The sequence below is a fragment of the Podarcis filfolensis genome, assembly GCF_964270895.1.
Source record: "Podarcis filfolensis genome assembly, chromosome: 9".
Classification (NCBI taxonomy): Eukaryota; Metazoa; Chordata; class Lepidosauria; order Squamata; family Lacertidae; genus Podarcis; species Podarcis filfolensis.
The window spans coordinates 45,152,382-45,173,287 of record NC_139610.1 but is presented as its reverse complement, the minus strand read 5'-3'; the positions used below and the strand labels follow the sequence as shown (position 1 = coordinate 45,173,287).

At 40.4% G+C, this 20,906-nt stretch overlaps 1 long non-coding RNA gene across 1 annotated transcript; it reads right to left on the bottom strand.

Moving 5' to 3' along the window:
* Window positions 1-4,194: 4,194 nt before the first annotated feature.
* Window positions 4,195-19,305, bottom strand: LOC310742509. The gene is made up of 5 exons (XR_014538483.1): window positions 19,223-19,305; window positions 14,295-14,420; window positions 11,877-11,957; window positions 9,478-9,561; window positions 4,195-4,325 (listed from the first exon to the last, which is right to left on the bottom strand). It is a non-coding gene; the product is annotated as an uncharacterized lncRNA (long non-coding RNA).
* Window positions 19,306-20,906: the final 1,601 nt, after the last annotated feature.

The window sequence follows — 20,906 nt, the reverse complement described above, 5'->3', positions numbered from 1 at the left end:
TAAACACAACTTGCTGTAAGCCACAAAGGTTTATCCCATAATAAATTTGTGAGTCTCTAAATTGGCAAAAGATTCTTTGTTGGTTTTGCTGCAACACAATCTGAAACTATAAGTTATTTATAATATTATTTGCCTGACTCTTCGGTTGTGAAAATGAGCCTGTGAAGCAGGTCACATGAGAATACAAACCCAATGAAGATACAAGACAAACCAGAAAAGAGGGTGAGATCCAGTTTTGTCTACCTAGTTTCACAGTGGGAATCCACTTTCATGCTAGGACTACCAGTTCTATCAAGGTGTTGCAGAGGGAGGAGAGGGAGGAGAAACCCCATTGCTTCAAGGGGACACATACACTATGTTGAACCTCACCCATTGTAATATTTACCACCATGTCATAACTTTGTTTTCAGCAGCTTTGCAATGGCATAGCTTACTGTGGACTGAGTTATGAGATAGGTGCATGGTCAAAAAATTGTGCAACTTTTCCATAAGCAAACCAAACCTGCCAATAGTGCATTACCACCATGCACTTTGGGAAGTTTAAATTGGCCCTACATTAATAACTTAGTAACAAAAGAAACCTAATAGAACGGCGAGTTCTTAATTTCAACCTGCAGAACTATAGTTACTGATTTATGGAACTGCACCATGTTTCAGTTTAAGCAAGGTTATTTGCTGAGCTGAGTAGAACCAGATACTGCATGAAAGCTGAAAGCAATGAACTTTATAAACCCCCCCCCCCCTCTGAACTTTATAAAACTCCTCTCTCTCTCTTTCTCTCTCTCTCTGTGTGTGTGTGTGTTTAGGGGCATGGGGTTTTACTTTTAGTTTTATAAAAGCTTGCATTTTCTAAATCCACGTGAACCAACAGAGAAATTGAGATTTTCATGAAATCTCTAAAGAATCAGGTTGCTCACTTTCAATCAACTGCAGCTGCTAATCCAAGGGAATTATCAGGTGAATTGAAGAGAGAGTCTCTGTGGTGCTCTGTTCAGATTAATGAGCAAGGGCTTTGTCCTTACAGACACTTGCAATATTCATCTTCACTACACTTTTTGTGAATTCCGGCTCCTCTAACTTCATAGAATGATTTCAGGATTGGTTCAGAAGAAGCAGAGACACCAACTGGGACAGTGATAAATATAAGGGAGCTGTGAAGCAACAGCCTAAAGGGACCACAGAAATTCTTGATAGAATTCTCCATCTCCTCCATTCCTTGCAATACCCCCACTAGAGGACTGGTAATCTTTATGCATTTGTGGAACTGCAAATGTTTTGTGACCAAAAGAACAGCAGGCTAAGCAAATTAGTGACAGCTGAAGAGCAGGGGGAATTGCTTGCCCCATGTGAAGACGCATACTCCAGCCTCCACTTTCAAAGTTGGTTTGCAATATTGAAGGAACAACATCTGCTATTTGGTATTCGTTAGACCACCAAGGGGGCAGGAAACCAAGCTGGAGGAGAAAGGGGAAAATCGGAAGCTGGGTGAGGATAGGAAAAGGAAAGGCAGAAAGAATGTAATCCCACTAAATGCTGTGACCTCTATTATCACCTTCCAAGTTACTTACACCCACTCCTCAATTTAAAGTGCAGCGGTCACAGGGAAACCACTGCAAAAGGGGCAGGTGACACAGGCAAGCACGAATAGTAGCAAATTGCCCATCAGATGGTAATTTGCCACAGCTAAGTACATTCCAGAGCTCATGAAATAAACCATTCCGAAGTGACATTTATATGAACAAGGGAATAGCACTGCATGTGGCATTTCAATGCCTACAAAACCTTTAATGGCAAGGAGAGAATCTTGTGACAAACAAGCAAATGCTATTTATTGTACAACACTCTGTCCTGTTCAAGCAGAGATGAGAAGGGTGATGCCAAAGAAGATGCATAAGAATCCATTTGTGACTAATCGCACATAATATGAAGGAATGGAAATCCAGAAATAGAAAAAAGCCGCTGCCTTCGGCATGACTCTTCTATCTTCAGTTTCAGTATTGTATATGTTCAGTCTTCAGGAATATAAATTCTTTCAGTCTTAATGGTTCGATGCCTTGAGCACCCAGAAATTTCAGCAAAGGTGTTGTGAAATATAGCTTTTACCTGAACATCAACCTGGTGTTAATTTTTCAGATCAGGCATGCAGAAGGGATTTGATAATTAAGTCATTGCCACTACACTATATTTAAACTGCTACTTATAATTTGATTTTCTATGGCTGGATTAATTGCCATCCACACATCAATGATACTTCTTTCTTCTTCTTTCTCTGTGTTTCAGCCTTGTCATTGTCTCTTTAAAAGTATTCACACACACCCCGGTTTTTATTTTCATGATGTACAAGCAGTGCATTTGCAAGGAAGGAAGCAAATATACCTTGATGACATGGGGGCTGAAGCATTGTTTGCTTTATTTAACCCTTTGAATGAAGGAGTATAATAAGGCACTCAAAGATGTTTTGCTTTACTACAGTTTTACTGCAGGGTCTCCCCTTTACTACAAATTTACTGCAGGGTTGTTCTTAATATTTTAAATACAGATGGGCATCATTACAGATATAATTATCTCAGCAAGGCTAATTCAACTGAATTTTATCTTACTCCCCACCCATCTTTCAGTAGCATCTGACATATTGGATCATTTACGGCAACTGCTGTTATATTATCATACCTGACATCTGGATTTGGCTGTTGCGGGGTTGGGGATCATTTCTATTGATCCAAGTCATATCTTCTGAAATGCTTATTTTGCATGCTTAATTTTACCAGGAAGGGAAATCAGATTATTCTTTAATGGCATTTTGTATTAGACCTGCTTCTTTTTACTATCAACATTTAACATCTCCAAGAACAATTGCATTTCCCCCCACAGCTGGCATATGTATGACATTAAGGTAGCCTCTGTAACTCGGAGTACATTGTATCAGCTTCAGCTAACATGTGGCCATTATTGACTCAGGATAGCCATTTCTGTCCCAGGACAGAAATCTATGCATTTGTGACTTCAGGACTGGGTTATTGCAATGCACTTAGTGTAAGGCTTCCCTTATGCTTCATCTGGAAACTGCAATTTCTGCAATGCTGCTGCATGATTGCTGACAGCAGTAAAAACCCTGTTAGCATATTAAATTCCAGTTTAGAAGTGTCTGCTGATTTGTTACTAGAGAAATTCAAGGTGTTATTATTCGTATATAAAGCCCTCAATAGCTGGGACCAGTTTACTTGTAGGATTGCCTGCACCATGCATAGCTGATTGACTTTTTTGATATTTAATTATTTTATTTATTTATTTTATTTATATACTGCCCTATGCCTGGAGGTCTCAGGGTGGTTCATAGGGGAAAAAAATCACAATATATAAAATAAAAATAAAAACAATAACCCAATAACACCCCCCCCCAAAAAAGCCACATTTTAAAAGGGTATAGAATGTCAGGTCAACCAAAGGCCTGGTTAAAAAGGAATGTTTTTGCCTGGCGCCTAAAGGTGCATAATGAAGGCGCCAGGCAAACTTCCCTGGGGAGAGCATTCCACAGATGGGGAGCCACTGCAGAGAAGTCCTGTTCTTATGTTGCCACTCTCTGGACCTCTCGAGCAGGTGGCACATGGGTAGGTTCATATGGAAAGAGGTGGTCCTTGAGGTATTGCGGTCCTGAGCTGTTTAAGGCTTTACAGGTCAAAACCAGCACTTTGAATTGGGCCCAGAAACTAATTGGTAGCCGGTGCAGTCGAACCAGGATTGGTGTAATATGCTCAAACTATCTTGCTCAAGTGAGCAACCTGGCTGCTGAATTCTGCACTAGCTGAAGTTTATGAACAGTCTTCAGATATGTGGAAATGGCATTTTTCAGTGCCACATAATGTGCATTCTGCGCTTGTGAGAAATCAGTCTTTCAGTGTGGCAGCATTTGCTCTCTGAAACTACCTCTCCATTGATATTAGGCAGGTGCCTTCACTGTACACTTTTTGCAGTGCTGTTTCTCTTCTGATGTGGTTCTACTTCCAACAAAGTTATGTTATTCACTTTCCTGTCTGCTGTGGTGTAATTTTACGTAATTAATCACATAGTTGTTATCTCACACCATTCATTTCAATGGAAGGTTGTTTAGTGCAAAGGAAATGCAAATGGGAAAAGGGCATCAATTAAGCTTCATTTGCAGACTGAAAACAGCAACAGCAGTGAATATACATCATATTCTCTGGATTAATTTATGTTATGGACATGGGGCAAACAAGCAAACATTGAAAATTTCTGTTCCTCTCTCTCTGCGTTCTTCAACAATGCTAGTTGAATTCAGCCTGCCTCTGAAGACATCCTAAAATGCCCTGTAAATAAAGCAGAAAAACAGATGTAGCTTTTACTGGGGAATACCCCCCCCCCTTGGCTTGAGAAATTGAAGCATAGATTTCAGCCCAGCACTAGCTTGCAAAGTTTGCAAAAGATTTCAGGTGCATTGTTCCATCTATAGTTGCCTAGCAGTAGTGGACAGATTCACACATGCAGACACCAACGTGCTAAACACAATTCCACGTTGGCTGCCCCATTCATTGCGGCATTCTGTTTATGCTGCAATTTGGGTTTGTCCCATTGTCTTAGGAGCTATCCCATTTTATCATCACAACAATCCTGAGAGGAACATTAGATTGAGACATCCTGACTTGCTCAACGCCACCAGTGAATTTCATGGCTTAATAATTAGCCTTAAATTCCCACATCAAAACCCAACTTTAGCCACTATATGACACTGAACCTCTTGATAGAAATCAATTGCTTCTTATTGCTCTAGCAATTCCAGTATTATAAGTTAGAGATGCTTGGGGAATTGAATTTCTGTGAATTTTAGTGTGAACTGGCCTGATCTGCACTTCATAGACCAGAACTTAATTTTCCTTTGAATTTCACACTTCTATAATATTTGCAATGCAGTTCTCAGATCAAAAATGCATTAAAACATGATGTCTGCTCTACTAATAGTCCATGGTGCATGAAGTTGGCAAGGATTCTATTAGTAACAGTGCACCCATTCATAAAATCAAAGAAGTATAGATTTGGAAGGGCCTGAGGGTCGTCTAGACCAAGTTCCTGAAATGCAGAAATATTTTCTGCAATGTGGGGCTCAAACCCATGACCCTGAGATTAAGAGTCTCATGCTCAACCAAAGGAGCTATTTGTTGTCCAATTTATTTCTGCATTGCAGGGTTTTTGGATTCAGTGAACCTCAGGGACCCTTCCAACTCTACAATCCTATGATTCTATGCATTTTTGACAAAATATGTTTAGCAATGTGTATATATATTTGAAACATACATTTTTTCCCAAAAAAATATTTTATTGTCAAATATGCTTTTAAAAATAAATTTACAAATCACATTTGCCCAGAACTATTTCAAATTGCATATTTAATGAGGAAATGGGATGGAATGGATTTATGAATGAACACATGTATATTAGCACAAACCTGCTGCTCTGGTGCCGGTTCGCCAGAGCAGCTTCGTCATGCTGGCCACGTGACCCGGAAGTGTCTGCGGACAGCGCTGGCTCTAGAGTGAGATGAGCGCACAACCCTAGAGTCTGTCAAGACTGGCCTGTACGGGCAGGGGTACCTTTAAAAAAAAATAATAGATCCATCACGCCTACCACCACGTGCTCTCATTTGCAGCAGTGTTCCTTGGACATAAGAATAGAAATTATGTTAGCCATCTTTTATCAAAAGATAGACAAAGTTATTTGAGCAAGCCTACACATAAATACAGGGATCTTTCTATGTTTTAAGACTTATTGCACAATTGTCTGATCAGCATCTGTGCAGAAGCTCATTTGAGGAAGGGTCAGGGATACATAGAAGCTTCTGATGATGTCATAGGCAATGGAGTCACATGGGTTACATAATCTAATCTCTAGTTGTGGGTGCAGAAAAGGTGTTTAAACCATGTGTCCTCAGAACTCTTAAAATGTCAAGGAAGATGAATGAAAATTAAATACATTCCATTACAGTGCCATAGAATATGTTATATATACCACCTGAAATGAAGGGCCATATATTACTTTTACCACACACATAGCTCTGTCTTTGAGTTATTTTGCTTTCTTACTGAGTGTACAAAAAATGATAGATTAAAGAATTAATAGATGGAGTCACCTACCATTATGAAAGTAATATTTAATCATCATAAAATTCTACGGGTCCAGGATTCTGTCCCACCCTATCCACCACCCCATAGACTAAGAAAAAAGAACATTAAGTAAAGGTGAGACCTTGATGAAAGAGCTAAGCGTTATATTTTACTCACTAGAGTTTTATATAGCTCAGTGCCCACATCAGTGATAAATCTTCTCATTCAGAGGCAGTTATCAACATCTTAAAAGGACAGTGTGTGGTTGGACCTGTTCAAGCTGCTCATATCCACATGCTTTTGTTTGTTTGCTGTTTAGAATGGTCATACATGGCACTCAGATATTTATTTGAGAAGTTGAGTATTTGAACATTGCTTACCCAGGATTGTGTGTTCATACATTGTACAGGGACAGTAGTTAATCTGTACACTACTAGACTGTTGGTTGTGTCTGCACACAATTACAAGTGTCTACACCTTTATTTATTTTTAAAGGACTATATGACCATATGACTTCAGTGACATTGCTGACCAAGGAATGTTGCATAACATATAAAAAGTTGTTGCTTTTTTTTTAATTAGGGAATGAATTAACTCAAATAAGGTATTTACATGATAACAGGTTTGCTATGTGAGCACAAGAGTGGTGGTCCTGCCCCCCCCCCCCCGGTGTTGTTTTGTTAATTTACACTTCTCACTGAGCACATCCCTCCCTGTCACAGAGGGTACCCCCAGCCCTCAACACCACATTTGGTAGGGTAGTGAGAAAGGTGGCAGAAAGGGAGAGGTAAGAAAGACCCTTTGTGTTAGTGGAATTCTGTACATGGAAATTAGTACCCAAGCTGTAGTGTTTCCTCACCACCAGTTACTGAAAGATATTGTCAGTGTTTTGCTTTAGAAGGAAAATTGACAAAGAGGGCTGACAGAGATTAACTTGGAAACTGGGTCCCTCTTTCCAAGGGTGCTTGTGTACATAATATTTTGGGGAGCCCTCCTCAACTTTGTTAGCATTGTGAATAACGGCTTATATTGCTGGTGGCCTTGGAACCTGTTTTCCTACGCCACCTCAGTAAGCATCTGAATACAGGACACTGCATGAATACAAAAATTACCATGTAAAATAACCATGTAAAACTACTTCATCAGCAATACATGTATTACTACCCAGTCATAGTTCCTATCCTCTGTTTCATATCAAAATATTCGTATTGGGATATACTTTCAAACTAAGCTGAAAATACAAGATTTTGCATGTAAACTAATTGTCTCATTCTTTATTTCATTTGGGTTTTTACTGTACACTGAGAAACCAGAGTATAGGCTTGTTCTTACATTGATGCCTTAGAGCAGATGACATGAGTATGAAAATTCCATTTTCATATCTGAGCAACACAGTATTATATAAGACAAGCAAAGCAAACAGAAGGCAAATTGAATCCCAGTAACATGTGAAATACAAAAAACTCAGTAAAGGAAAAGGAGACACATTATCGGCAATTACATGCAAATTGCCATTCTTTTGGCAGACTCTTCCAAATACTATCTCATGGCAACTCTGTAAATTACATTGATAGGCCAGTAATTGTAAATTATTATGCTTTGTTATTACTGTTACTTTATTTTTCAATTTCCTTTTTTTTTTTGTATTGGGTTATATCTTCCTCCCCCACCCAGATTTCAATTTCTCTGCCCATTTTCAGACACTTCAGGCTGACAGTTATTCACACATAGAGACAGGGAAATGCCACTGGGCTGGTGTGCTCCCCATATTATTGGCTGTCTGCCTTTATCCCAAAACACTATTGTTGTGAGGAAAATGTGGTTCCGATTTAGGAACCTTTGTAAATTATCTGACTAGGCACAATCAGTGAAGACCTACAAATTTTGCCACAAGAGACAAAAGTCTGTTCCCCACCCAAAATATTGGAGCCCAATCTGAAGAAGTGTGCATGCACACGAAAGCTCATACCAATAACAAACTTAGTTGGTCTCTAAGGTGCTACTGGAAGGATTTTTTTTATTTTGTTTCGACTATGGCAGACCAACACATCTACCTACCTGTAACCCCAACAACATTGCCACCCCATTCCAATGCTATGTAACTACAGAAATAGAGGCTATATAAATTCTATTCTAATAATAAAATTATTAATAAATCAAGAATGAAACCAAATTTAATAGTGCTACAACAGGAGCTGTACATAAGTTTCTTTTTTTAAAAAAACTCTATGAAAACTGACCTACTTTATAGGATTGTTGTGATGGTAAAATAGGAAGGGGGAGAACAAAATACACCCCTGTCAGCTGCTTGAACATGCATGAATGAATGCTATAATGTGGGCACCAGTCCATCCAAAAAAAGACCTGTGATATCCAGAAACTGGACCAGAGGCATCCCAGTCTACTTTGGAAGACTGGATGCAAAACCATCTGCCATTGCTGAGCATGCCCCATTCTTCTATTAAAACTTATATTTAATGAACGAGAAACAGGCGCACTGTTTATGTTTATTCATAACAAGTTAGATCTTACTTTTGAAGATAAAGAAACAAGTTTGATTATATATAGTACCAGCTATGCATTTTGGCACTGATAGGAATTTTAGCAATCAAGAGGAGATAAAAAGGCTTCAGAGAATTTAATCACGTACTTCAAAGTAGACTTAAGAACATATATTTCAGAAACTGAGATAAAATATGAATGTTTAATTTACCATCTTTCTTTCTTATCACAAGTGTTTCTGATTCCAATGCTAATAACCTAGTTGATTTTGACAGCTCACAGTGCTCGTCTAAAAAAAATAAAAATAACAAACTGAACGAACTTTTGTTGCACGAAGAAACTGCTAATTAGCTCTTAGTTTCCAGAATGATTGCATGGAGGCTTAACTTTACTCATGCAAAGGTCAACATGCCTGCTTAAGTATTCACAGAATGGAGGGAAGGAATGAATGAAGACTATGCAACCACACAGTCTTTGCTTAATGTAATGTATCCCGAAAATCATATGGAATAAGCAGATTCTTTCTTTAAGCAATTTCTTTAGCTGCTTCTTGTATTTTCCTCTCTTCTCCTCTCACAAAATCCCTTGTGATAAGAAAGTGATGGTGTGAGAGTGCAGATGCTGAACTGTTCTGGAAACATGTCTTTTTTGTGGCTGTTTTCCAGAGTCTCGCAACAGTACATTGTCAGTAGGATGACTTGGCTCTTACGTTGCTGCACAACGCACGTAAGGGAAAGAAGTGGTTTTTAGCAGCTCTTCTTCTGTCTACATTACAGTCCCCCTGCTCCTGTGGAGGATGGTCAGAGCCCCACCAACATCTGTCTCTCACCAGCGGGTCCCACCTTCCTACTTTCTTACTTACAATGAGTCCAGAGGGTGGCTTTGACTGTCAGTTTCTTCCTTCTTCATCTCAGTGTTGCTCTTGTAGAACTCATCAGGGAATTGGCTAGGAACAAAACTAGAATTAGTAGGCTCAGCTTCACATTGGCTCTGGCTCCACCTATTGTCTTCCTGTCTTCCAGCTGTAAGGGACACCAGCTGATCATATCCCACTATATTCCCAACACACAATAACATATTTGAGGAGTGCTCAGGGAGATACAGAGGTAAGGGTGAGATGGGAAGGCCCCATGTCATAAATTCTGTTTTGCATGTGGAGGAAACATTAGGTTGCGCCCCAGTTTTGCTGGAGTCCTCCTCATTACAAGAGCAACCACATTTTTGTTTGCTATTTTGCCTAATATGGCATTTTGTAAGCAATTTCCACCACTGGATTATTACATGTTGTTGTTTAGTCGTTTAGTCGTGTCCGACTCTTCATGACCCCATGGACCAGAGCATGCCAGGCACTTCTATCTTCCACTGCCTCCCGCAGTTTGGTCAGACTCATGTTTGTAGCTTCGAAGACACTATCCAACCATCTCGTCCTCTGTCGTCCCCTTCTCCTTGTGCCCTCCATCTTTCCCAACATCAGGGTCTTTTCCAGGGAGTCTTCTCTTCTCATGAGGTGGCCAAAGTATTGGAGCCTCAGCTTCAGGATCTGTCCTTCCAGTGAGCACTCAGGGCTGATTTCCTTCAGAATGGAGAGGTTTGATCTTCTTGCAGTCCATGGGACTCTCAAGAGTCTCCTCCAGCAGCATAATTCAAAAGCATCAATTCTTCGGCGATCAGCCTTCTTTATGGTCCAGCTCTCACTTCCATACATCACTACTGGGAAAACCATAGCTTTTACTATACGGACCTTTATTATTACATGATATTTATGCTAATATGTTTACACTACTGTAACCCATCCGCAGACCTTATAGTGAAGGGCAGTGAGAAATCCTATGAACAGATCAATAAATAAATGATGCATTTTAATGTACCCTTTACATATCTATCTATCTATCTATCTATCTATCATCTGTCTATCATCTATCTATCTATCAATCATCTCTATCTGTCTGTCTGTCTGACTATCTACCATCTATCTATATCTTTGTACACTTTTGTTGGTTGGAGAATTGCACTGAGAAATTCAGAGATATGTACCTTATGAGGGATAGTTGTATTTCATTTCACTTATTGTTTCAGGAAGTGCATACACATACTAGCATGTGAATAGAACCAAATTTCTCCTCCATCCCCAGCTGACACACTAAGTAACACCCAACTTCAGTTCGCAAATGATTACTTTTCATTTTGTCTGATTTTCCAGCATCTGACAATTGCCTCAAGAAAAGGAAGCCACAAACACTAAGAGATGGAACGAATGTTAAATGCTGTTGATTTAAAAAGAAAGGAAAATCAAACCAGAAGAAAAGAGTCACTTCCGATGGGAAATGAAAATAGAAATGCAAATCAAACCTAAATACTTAACATATCTGATAAACAACTTTATAAAAATAGAAATAAAAAAAATGGCAAAGACCTTGGGAGTCTTCTTATCTTGGCTCATCTAAGCTTACTCATGTCTGCATATTACAATTCAGCTATGAACACTGATCAACAAAGTCACTTTCCATCTGGTCTGTTAGGTCTTTTTGTTCATACTGAAGCTGTTCTCCATTACCCATGCACAGCTGGAACCAAATCAAGGGTATATCTTAAAATAATTCGTAGGCACAGCAGTAGATTTCTAGGCAATATATTGAGGAGATTTAACTTGGAAGCCACAGCCCAAGCAACTGAAGATAAAGATAGCAGCAATGTATTTATACCATTTGAAGACAAAACCAATACCTGGGCTTGGGAGCCTGCAATCCTACAGCTGTTATTTGCCTCTGGCTTCCATCAGCCCTAACCAGCAATGGCACTGCTCAGCACCTAGAGGGTCCTGCCCATTGTATATGCTGTCTAAAGTTCCAATCTAGTTCCAATCTAGAACAATAGCAGGGCCAGCAAAATGGTGTTCAGTATTGTGTGCAGCAAGGATGCTGCTAGGGGTAATGTCATGCAACTTACTGCTGGAGAAACATAGGATGTAAGTTGACATTGCAATGCTTGTCATTCTTGCTAGTTGTACAAAGTTACAAAAATCAGTGTAGTCAGAGAGGGTGTCAGGCCACCATAGGAGAGGCAGCAATAGCCTATACCCCATCCTAAAGACATTTTGACAATTACAGAATGACCTACATAAACTGACACTTAAGGGTCTAACACAGAGAAGCTGCTAGGTTAGTACTAAAACCTTATTGGCATTTGCAGCCCTGTTTCCCTTGTCTCTCAGAGACATACACTGCTGGCAGTCACTCTATATGTCTTTTCATTCATACTAACCCATTGTGATACATTTACACAGAATCAACATCCATCTCCTGCTGCCTCTGTGGCTCAGTCTACTAACATGAAGATTCATTTCTGAGAGGAAGCAACATGGAAAAGAGTTATTCATTATTGTACAGTAAATAGAAGAGAGTTAAAACTTATTTCTCAAATAAATATTTTTTTTCATTTCCTTCAGGGTGGATCCATTCTACAGAAATCTTTGTAGCAGGATAAGTGGGATCATCTTTAAGGATGGTCCTGGTTGTGGGCAGACCCCCAGGTTGGTTCCTCCTCCCCTGGCGTGGGCAGAGTAATGGCGTCATGCCAGGGTGGCACCACAATCACCCCAGCTTCTTGGACAATCACTTTTGTGTGGGGTGATCATGGAGGGATAAAAAAGTGGCAGTGTGACGCGTGTCAGGCACCTGCTTTGCGCTGCCAAACACCCACCTACCCGCCCTTTATTTTAGATGTCCTCTGGCCTTGCTTTGGACTTTGGTTGGTCGCCTGTCTTAGGACGTGGGCCAGGTAGGAATTTTCCTTTTTGGCAGATTGCCACTGGCCACTTGGTTTTCGTCTACCTCTTAGCAATCGTCACAACTTTGTAAGGTTTGGCGGTTAGGTATTGGTTCATTGATTTGTGGGAGAGGGGAGGTCAGCCATCGCCTGCCCCTTCATTGACCAAGGGTATTCCATTAAAGGAATCCAGGGCCTGGATCCTGTCTGAAGTCCACTTGAGGTGCTAGGGCCATGCCAGGCCTCTGGGGACACCGAGGAGAGCTACAGGCAGGTTCCCCTGATGTGGCTTCCTCTTTGGGTGATTTACCCTTACTGACTTCCTGCAAAGGGGGCAGGAGTCTGATATAGTCCTTTGCCAATGCCTAAGCCAATACCGTTCACATTTCTGTAATCAATAAAGTTGTGGCCTAAAATTTTGCCCAATAATCTTAAACCAAAATTCTGTGTCAGTGTGAATTTTATTCTAACAAGGGGCTGGTTTGGGGCCTTGCCATGCAATCTGGTGTAAGGGTATCAAAATAGATTTCTCAAAATTGGGAAATCCAAACTTGAATTTCCTAAACTTGGGTCTCCAGCTCTTTTTGGACTACAACTTACTGGGATTTCAGCTCCGTTCGTCCGAGCTGATAAGGCTCATCTTCCTCCGAGCCCTCCCAGCAGAGCATTAAAACAACACCACAGAGGAAGGATGAGATAGGTATGGGCTACACACCATGCTTTATTACTAAGCTATGCAAAGAGCAAAGAAATATCCATCTTCTCTCTATGAGAGCAGAGAGCAACTGAACACAAAGGAACAAAGGAACAAAGGAAACAGGAAACCAGTAACGTCACATCCCGTCTCCCTTTCCCGTGAGACTCCAACAGTATCTGGACTCTGGAATGTAAACACAGTCCTGTGACTGCAAGCAGCTGTACAGTGAGGAAACAAAAACTAACACAACTCCCATCATCCCTCGCTAGCAGGACCAGTGGTCAGGGATGGTGAGAATTGTAGTTCAAAAACAGGTGGAGACCCAAGTTTAGGAAACCCTGGGTATATCACCATATACATGCAGATCCCCCAGAAAATGTTATAAAATCATTGAGTCACAGCCTTTTGGTGATACAGCAATTTCATTACCTCCATACGAAATTGAACTTTTCCCAGGAAATTTATATAAAGCAGGGGTAGACCACATAAAGATGTGGTTCCATCCAAATGGTGTGGACTACAACTCCCATCAGAACCAGCCAGCATGGTCAGGAATGATGGGAGATGTAGGCCATGAGATCTGACTGGTACCACATTGTATACCCCTGTCATGCGGCATTTATACTCTCTTTTCCCATCATTGATAATCCTATTTCCCATCATCTGATGTCCATACATTGGATTGGAGACTACTACTGTTACATAGAAACACATAAATGCACACTTGATGCGTCCATAAACATCTTACGATGTCCTAGCACACAACATGGTGCTTGTCCTTGCATTGGCAAAGTTCACACCTGAATTCTGTGACCTCCTCACTGTAAACAAGTCCATTCAACCCAAGTAGCATCCTTAAATTTAATTAGCTTGCTTTGTAACATTTCTTCCTGATCATTAAACACCATAAAGAAAACAGGATCAAGTATAGATCCCTGCAGCAATATCTGTCAAACTAGAGAATTATCAATGTTTATGGTGCTGCATTGCTGCTTTCCCATTTTTACCGAACTAAAATGAGGAAATGGCCAGTTTATATTTAAGTGATATTATACCAGAATTCCTTTAGTGTCCCAAAGGACAATAGATGCTGTCTGTCACTACTGGGAGCAGCTAGAAGGAAGATGCATTGGATCATAGATAAGGAGAAAGTGGAAATAGAACAGTATTTTTCTATTCAATCCCAGGCATGGATAAATAAACAGAGAGAGACTTACTGAGCCTCTTGTGGGCCACCCTTGTAAATGGATGGTGGTCTTTCATTTAGCTTGGTGGGTCATAGGATGTTCAAGCTTGCTTTCAATGGAGCAGTGCAGGAATCAATATTATGCATCTGATGATGGCTGTAATTTACAAAAATATGCCGTAATGAATGTGTTAGTTTTTAAGATGCTGCAAGCTTTTTTTATTTTTTATTGTTGCAACAAAAAACAATACTATGGATTGTGTAGGAGGGGGGTCCATGGTGGAGCTACTGCCAAGGTTTATGTCCTACTAGTTTTCTGCAAGCATAGTGGGAAGGGGGGGGGGCTTTTTTCTTTATTTTCTTCCATCAAATTAAAAAGCTTCCCATTGACACCAATAGAAGAGGAATTAACTACGTCAACTCCAGGGCAGGCATAGTTTTCAGCCCTTTTGAGGGTAATGTTGGGAAAAACAAGGGGGCTTGGGATTTCTTGGGTTCTAGACCTTCCCCCACATGCTCCTTTTTGGACCCTGCCCCAGGTGGAATTTCATCAAGCATTTTGGGGGCTCCTCTGTAGCGTAGGTACCATCCTGCAGATGGAGATCCACTTTGTTGGCAGAGCAATACTTACAAGGATTCCTAAGGCACCTTAGCTGAACTCCCTGCAAAGACAGACTTGCTGTGCAACAAAGCTGCATAAGCTTATGGAAACTGTTGTCATAGGAAATGTTCTCCACAATCCATAAATACCATGAACTAGCCCTGGTGTTTGTTGGTAGCAAACACTGGAGGTCGTTTCAAGTGAAGTCAATGTGCTTGCAGAATGACATCTGTTCTTGCAACAGAACTTCCATTCCTTCTCTTCTTGCCCCAGCCTCCATCTAGCGTTGAGGACGCCCGCCTCCCAGGATCTGAGTGTATGTGCCTGTACACGGGCATGCAAGAAAAGGAAAAGAAAGAGAAGTTCCATTGTTTAAGTGGACAAGCACAATAACTTCATTGGACACAACCCTAAATTGCCAACTGCTGAAGCCAAAAGATGACTGGTTATGTCAAATGAGTCTACCAGTCTATGCCTTATGTATCATTAGTCCATAAGTTGCTTCATTTATATGTATGACAATGACTTTGTTGTAGAATCATAGAATTGGAGAGTTGGAAGAGGATGGTTGTTATTTAAGCATGCCTGGTTAGAGTATGGCGCTGATAACGCCAAGGTTGCAGATTTGAACCCCATATGGGGCAGATGCATATTCCTGCATTGCAGGGGATTGGACTAGATAGGCACCTTGGATATAACCAGTGTGCCACAGATTTTGTTTCCTGTTTACGTAATACATTTGCTCTAATTATTTTATTTTTGTCAGCGTCCACATTTATGCTATATTATGTTTCTTTATCTTTTTCTTGGGGAAAAAAGAAAACTCTAGTGAAAATATATTTACAATTCCTTTCTAATATATATATATATATATATATATATATATATATATAATACCTCCTCCTATCTAGGGCAAAAATCTTTTTAAAGCCTTACAATATACTTTTGCCCTACGGCCTGAGACCTTGTCACATTTAACTGTATTTGAGCTTTCACAGCTATAAATGGTCTCAATGATCATAAAGCTATTCAACCTTTTTAAAATACAGCCACTGTATTTGACTTACTGACCTTGCATGGCAATGAAATCGGCAGGTATTCTGCAGCTGTATAGTAAGGATCTTGGACCAGGCTTCTAAATAATCTTTTATTAACTAGAAAGTCAACATTCCTCTTTAAGTTTTGCTTTTGTGGAATTATTTTGCTATTTTTCATCCAAATATAAAAATATGAAAGCTGTAGGGCCTGAGTCTGTGCATGTTTACCCAGAAGTAAATCCTACTGAGTTCCACAGGGCTTCCTTCCAAGTAAGTGTGCACTGTGTGCAGGATTGCAGCTTTAGAGCAAACAACAACAAGAAATGTGTATACTGAAAATGACATTTAACAAGCATTACTATCATTTTCACAACCAATTAACTAAGAATTAATAATTCTAAATACATATACCTTGAAGGCTTTTCTATCACTCACTGAGATAATTAACTAAAAAAAAATGTTATATGCAGAAATTCTGTGTCTACAAAAGACACAGGCTGCATACTCACCATAAAGCACATTTAAGGCACACCCTCCCCCCCCCAAAAAAGGAATAATGAGAACTCTAGTTTACTACACACAAAGCAACAATTCCCTGCACCTTTAATAAACTACAGTTCTCAGGATTCTTTTTCGAGGAGATGCTTTAAATGTGTGGTGTGTATACAGCCATAGGCCACAACACAGAGAAATTATATCCACTTAAACCCCACAGCTTTTGAGGGTACTTCAGTGTTCATAACTGTATGAGATTGTGGCTGTCTGTCAGTCAAGCAACAAAAATAGAACAGGAATATACTTACGCTACTTGACATTATTATGACCACTGCTAGTATTTGACATTCTTATAATGCCAACTGTGTGCTCAGCATTGTAGAGAACACAGAAATGACCCAGTGCTTGCTCAGAGGGCGTGCACTCCAAGTATGATAGATAGGACAATGGTGAAAGAGGAAAAAATATAATTTGATAAATAGTATAGGATGGGCCACAAAGGTTAAAGTGGAAGCACACAAAACTTTAGGGTCCACTAAAAGAATTTTAAATAAGAACAACAAAGAGGTAGATTTGTCCAATATGAAAAGGCTAAAAGATACATTTATAAATGTTCTCCAAATACAAAACATTTATAAATGTTCTCCAAAACATTTTTGCTCTGCAGTGAATGAAGGTATTTCCCCAAGCTTCATATTAGAGCTAGCCTCTAAATGCCCAACGCTTCTTGCCTAGTGCTACAAGAAGCTAATGGTTAGGGGTAAATCTTTGTAAATTACTCTTTGCAACACATTCTGTTTAAAACAAACTTTTTAATGTAAATAATTTTGTAAGTGTATCGTGGAGTACTGTGCACAGTTGAGGTCAACTCAAAAAAAAATTGTAGAACTCAAATAGGTTCAGAAAAGGCAATCAATAATCATCAAGGGATTAAATCAACTCTTTGTTGTTGTTGTTTAGTCGTGTCCGAGTCTTCGTGACCCCATGGACCAGAGCACGCTAGGCACATCTGTCTTCCACTGCCTCCCTCAGTTCGGTCAAACTCATGCTGGTAGCTTCGCAAACACTATCCAACCATCTCGTCCTCTGTCGTCCCCTTCTCCTTGTGCCCTCCATCTTTCCCAACATCAGGGTCTTTTCCAGGGAGTCTTCTCTTCTCTTGAAGCAACTCTTAAGGAACGTTTAAGTTTAGAAAAGAAATGCAGTAAGAGGGGATGTATAAGATGGTGTATGGTGTGAAGAAAGTGGATACAGAGAAGTTTTTATCCTTATCTCATAACAAGTAGAAGAGAAAGGCTTGCTGGATCCAGCCAAGACTCATCAAGTCCTGAATCCTGTTTCTAACCAGATGCCTATGGGAAGCTCGGAAGCAGGACATGAGCACAAGAGTGCTTTCCCCTCCTGCAATTTCCAGCAACTGGTATTCGGAAGCATATTGTCTCCAGTCATGGAGAGGGAGCATAGCCAACATGACTAGTAGCCACTGATAGCCTTAACTAATAATAACTGAAAAGACAAATTCTCTCTCTTTTGAAATATTCAAGTTAGTTACCACCACTTCTTCCAGTGGGAAGGAATTCCATAGTTCAGCCAGGCACTGTCATGCCCTGTGCTACTGCTGATGCCATATTATATGATGTCAGGTGTGTGGCAGGTAAAAACGTCGCTCAGCTGAAAGGGCTTTGCAGACACTGCTGATCATCCTGTGCAAAGCACTGAGGAAGGCAGCACTTTATAAGGGGCTTCTGTAAACCCAACAACCAGTTGATTGTTGGGTCATGGGAAGCCCCTTCAAAGAGCTGTGGTGTGCAGTGTTTTGCAAGAGCCCTGCAGGCATCAGGTCACCTTATACCACTGTGGTGTGCTGTTTGTCCCATTAAGGAGATAATGCATTTGCCTGCTGGTCCGATCTGGTCCTCAACCCCACCAAGTTCTTCCAAGGAAAGAAAGTCACCTGAAGCTGGAAGTGATTCCTGAAAGGAACAGAAAAGGGCCCAGGAGTACTGGAAACTGCTAAAGGACTCTGTGCTCCACAGGTTTCCAGGATGCCTGCTTATAAGGAATCATTCTTCCTATAGTGGCCCTAACCTTGTGTGACCTACAAGTTGAACACCTGTGAGAATTCATATTACCAACTACAGTGGACCCTCCGGATACAAACTTAATTTGTTCCAGGGGTCCGTTTGCACCCCGAAAATAACATGAATAGAGGCGTGCTTCTGCATATGCTCACGGCATGATTGAGCACTTCTGCACATGTGTGTGCAGCGAAACCCAGAAGTATACACTTCTGGATTTGCCGTAGCCATAACCCGAAGATTCCATATCCAGAAGGATACGTAAGTAGAGGTATGACTGTATATAGTCCAACTCCAATACGGAATGTAAGAAATCCTGTTTCCAGCCATTCTCAAAAAAAGTTTGAATTGGCTTGTGACATGAATTTATTTTCAGATTCTTTGGACTAAAGTGCAGTCCAATGATAAATATTTAATTTCAGACTAAGAACACTAGCTTTCACCCTACCCTTTATATGCTTCCTCCGCCATCCATTTCTGTAGCCCACTAAACTTACCAGTATATAAATACCATGTATGCAAGTATCTATCTATTTTTATGTATCTAAAAGGAAAGCAGAAGGTCAGAGATGAACTTTCTCTCCTTTTCATTTTTTGCCTCTGTACAATAACTCCTCCGGAGTACAGTGCAAGTCACCATCTCACTTTGCAAGGTGACCCCTGAAACTTTATAAAACCACATTTTGTCTTGTCTTGTTTTTAACAAACTCTCAACCATCCAAAGGATTTTCCATATGAAATTGTTTACCAATCAGCCTCTGAGCCTGGTGGAGGACACTTGACTTTACAGAAGGTTCAGGACAATATCCTATTGCTCAGAGTCAGTTCCCGTGGGGCCCTGGCCATTCTTTTTGACCAATTATTATGTCCCACCACGGAAGCAGACTTGGACCCCAGGTTATGGGTGCCCAGTGCACATGTTCTTCTGTATCTGAAAACTGTAGTGAAATATAGATAGTGGTAGGACAGCTGCCTTCTATGGACTCTGCTTTCTAATGAACCTCTTAAAAAAATTAGTCTAACTGGTTTTCTTTAAGTTGGGTAGAATTAGTGCTGTGCTGAAAACCTGTTCTGCCTTTCACTCATTGAATGAGGAAAAAAAAACGAATTTGAAAATTATGAAAGCTGAGAGGGGGGAAATGGTGAAATTCTCATAGGTCAGATGCATTTTTTTGGTCAATATCACCGTACATTTGAGGTGGCCAAGGGGTGCTTATGTGTATCCTTTATTTCATTCTACAAATTATTTCACCTGTGGTCTCCACTCCACAACATTCCTGGGTGCCCACACATCAATTAAAGCCTACGGAAGACTAACTCTGCTTATTGAGTTTTTTCAGCACACAAAACACAGGGCACCTGGGAGATTGCAAAGTGCTGAAGAAATGTACCTTAGCAGAAGCACCTCCTTCCACCATACCAAAGTCGGGGCAGGGGGAATTCCCAGCCCTGCCATGGCTGCAACAGAGCTTCAACAGCTGCTCCCAGCAAGGTTTGGCAGGAACAGGCATTCCTTCTGTTATTGGCTGGTTCCAAGTTTCAAAGCAGATCTCATTCTCTCATGCGATATTCTTATTCTCCATTGATTTCCGATTATTTTTCTGGGGGGAGGGATCTAGTTCAGCACTGCCTAACAGCCTGGAACAATCTATTAAGAAGAAGAAAGAGAAGAAGCAGAAGAGAAGAAAAGATATAGCAACCAGGGTAGTTTCATGAATTACTTTTCTTAACAGAACTAATTTAAACATTAAGGAGAAATCACACCATCCATTTAGGGCAAGCTGAGAGCCAAGAAACTGGGGGGCTTTTGTGGCAAACATGCAGATTGTTCCTCTTTATATAAGAAGCTTAGCTCTGGCTTTAGCTGTACATTATGTCACCATTGAATGCACGGATCTGTGTAAATGGCCAGGAACAGAGCATTCAGTAAAACAGCCTTATCTAACAATCACCACCCTTTTCAAACCACAGTTCTCCCTTCCCAAAAGCTAAAAGGTCACTAAAGCAATGCTAGGTACATTTATAATGCCCACTGTCTACATTTAACACTGGAAAACCTTCCAGGATTCCTGGCTTCAGATTGTACTTGTTAATATAATGTCTGTCAGGAAGTCTCTCCAATATGAGCTGGAAGCAGCTCTCCCAGGTAAACACATCGCCAATAAATGCATCTATCTCTCTTGAAATTCTTGTCATGGAATTTACGATGAATTAAAAAGAATACTGAAATACACCTTCCCCAAAAAACCTGAAGCGTTCCTTTTAGGTATGATCGGAGAGGAGATCAAAAATGAAGACCAAACATTCTTTCAATATGCAATGGTGGCCGCCAGGATTTTGTTAGCGCAAAACTGGAAAACTTCCAATATCCCCACCATTAGAGAATGGCAAATGAAATTATATGAGTATATAGAATTAGCTAGAATGTCACA